At 63.6% G+C, this 2,500-nt stretch overlaps 1 non-coding gene across 1 annotated transcript; it reads left to right on the top strand.

The window, feature by feature from the left end:
• Nucleotides 1-1,670: 1,670 nt before the first annotated feature.
• LOC140473681 (5.8S ribosomal RNA) lies at nt 1,671-1,824 on the top strand. Its single transcript, XR_011958531.1, has one exon. It is a non-coding gene; the product is annotated as a 5.8S ribosomal RNA (ribosomal RNA).
• Nucleotides 1,825-2,500: the final 676 nt, after the last annotated feature.

Here is a 2,500-nt window from a genome sequence, read left to right as displayed (position 1 = left end):
CCGTTTCAACTTGTCTCGCGAGGGTGGTTTCGGGGCCAGCAGGAGAGCTCGTCGGGGTAGCAGGCCCTGCAGCCGTGGTCACCGCCAAACCCCCACAACTCGAGCAAGTGAAAAAAAAAGTAACAAATAGAAAGGATCGTCGGCTTGGGGGTACGCCCGTTTCCGTTTCAACTTGTCTCGCGAGGGTGGTTTCGGGGCCAGCAGGAGAGCTCGTCGGGGTAGCAGGCCCTGCAGCCGTGGTCACCGCCAAACCCCCACAACTCGAGCAAGTGAAAAAAAAAAGTAACAAATAAGAAAGGATCTCTGTCGGCTTGGGGGTACGCCCGTTTCCGTTTCAACTTGTCTCGCGAGGGTGGTTTCGGGGCCAGCAGGAGAGCTCGTCGGGGTAGCAGGCCCTGCAGCCGTGGTCACCGCCAAATCCCCACAACTCGAGCAAGTGAAAAAAAAAGTAACAAATAAGAAAGGATCGTCGGCTTGGGGTACGCCCGTTTCCGTTTCAACTTGTCTCGCGAGGGTGGTTTCGGGCCAGCAGGAGAGCTCGTCGGGGTAGCAGGCCCTGCAGCCGTGGTCACCGCCAAACCCCCCACAACTGTTGGGCGCCTACCTGCGCGGGCAGGAGGACACTTTCCGATTTCAAATCTCCGTTTGCCGAGGATCCACCCCGAACGCACGCGGGCGGGCGGTTCGCATCACCCATTCGTCACAAGGGGCGAAGCCCGTTCCACCGTCTCGTCAGTAGTGCCGACCGGTCTGTGATCGACGAGGGGAGCCACACCAGGTCCGGCCCTGCTGCTTGGCGGCACCGCGTCGTCGGGAGCTCGCGACAGACGAGGGTTTCGGTGTACTCTCCAGCCACGGGAAACGAGCCGGTGATGCAGGCGCCGGTCTTTCGCTCCCAAATCGGCTGGGTTTACATCGTTGCTATCTAGTCACGCTCCCTTCAAACCCGACGGGGTACCTATTCCCCTCACCCGTCTGTGCGTATACAGCCTCTTTGCACTTGCGGGATGGGGGTGGTGGTTTAAAGACTCTCGAGTTGCCGCCCGTCGGTCTCCGAGCTCCGTGCAGTAGTGATCCCCAGCGAACTGCCAGCAGGGCGAACGAGCGATCCCGCTCTCGGTCGGGGCGCCTGGCGTCGATCGGTGGTCGGTGGCTTGCGGGCAAGCTGCGCTGTGAGTGTGGGAACGAGTATGACGAGCCGTTGCCGCGACTCCCAGTCCACCTCGGCGGTGGCTGGGCCGGGCGGGGCGTCTGCTCGGGCGAGTGCCGCCCCCGCCTCCTCGCAGGAAGTCCGCTCGCCGACACGCCGCCACGTGCACGCGTCAGTGACGCTGCCGAACCGATGGCCGGTGCCCGTTCCCGCCTCTGCTTTTCCTAGGGCAAAGCTGCTGCACGCCTCGTGATACTAGGCGGGCGACATGGTGGCGGTGATCCTGCCTCCGTCGCTGCGGTGCGTTGGGGCACGCATCGCCTCTTGGGCGCCCTGTCCTCCTCCCCCCAATAGACGTATGTTTCTGCGGGCCGCACCAGGATGGTGCTCCCCATCGCTTCACGCCACCCTGCTCCGCCCGCACGCCGGCGTGCAGGTGGCTGTAGCTCAAGGTGGGGAGCGTATGTGCGGTCCGGGTCGCTTTCCTCTGGCGAGGGAGAGACCTAAAACAAACTCAGACAACTCTTGACGGTGGATCACTCGGCTCGTGCGTCGATGACGAACGCAGCTAGCTGCGAGAATTAATGTGAATTGCAGGACACATTGATCATCGACACTTTGAACGCACTTTGCGGCCCCGGGTTCTTCCCGGGGCCACGCCTGTCTGAGGGTCGTTTGGCAATCAATCGCACTCGCCTTGGCTGGCGAGAGCGCGGCTGGGGTGTCGCAGAGGACCCGTCCTCTTTGTCCCCCTAAGTTCAGACTCCGGAGCCCTCCGGCGTCGGAGCGCTTGGCCTTTCCCCCCCACCCTGCACATTCCGTTCGTCAGGCTCGACGCCATCCCCCCGCCGGGGAGCGCGGCCTGGCGTCCGTCTGTGTCGTGGCAGTGGGGCCAGCACGGCTGTCACCGGTCCCAGAATGGCTGTCGGTGGTTCACACTGTGTGTGTGTGCCAACCCTCCTGGTCTCTGGGACACGGAGCTGCCACGAAGTGTTGAGCCTCCAGTGGGGGGTCTGCCTAAGCTCTGCACGTCCGCATTGGGTCCGTCTCTCGGTTGGCTGGCAGTGGAAAAGAGTGAAGGGAGCCGCGGAGGTCCGGTGCTGGTGCGCCGCCGGCCTGACCGTGGAGCTCGCCGGTTTGACACAGCTGACCCGACTCGATGGTTGATCGATTGAGAGTGCTGGGAGCTGCAGGCCGCCCGCTGCTGCAGCCGCCCGTCTCGTGGTTCGTCCTCGGCCTTAAGTGGCCGGCGGGGCGTCTGATCCTGTCTCCCCTGCTGGCGCCGAGTGCCTGGCCGAGGAGGAGGTTTTCGTCGAACGCTGTGACTTGGACGGTCGCACGCGCGTGGAT

This window comes from Chiloscyllium punctatum, unplaced genomic scaffold (genome assembly GCF_047496795.1).
Source record: "Chiloscyllium punctatum isolate Juve2018m unplaced genomic scaffold, sChiPun1.3 scaffold_678, whole genome shotgun sequence".
NCBI lineage: Eukaryota > Metazoa > Chordata > Chondrichthyes > Orectolobiformes > Hemiscylliidae > Chiloscyllium > Chiloscyllium punctatum.
This window is presented reverse-complemented; position numbering and strand designations above follow the sequence as displayed.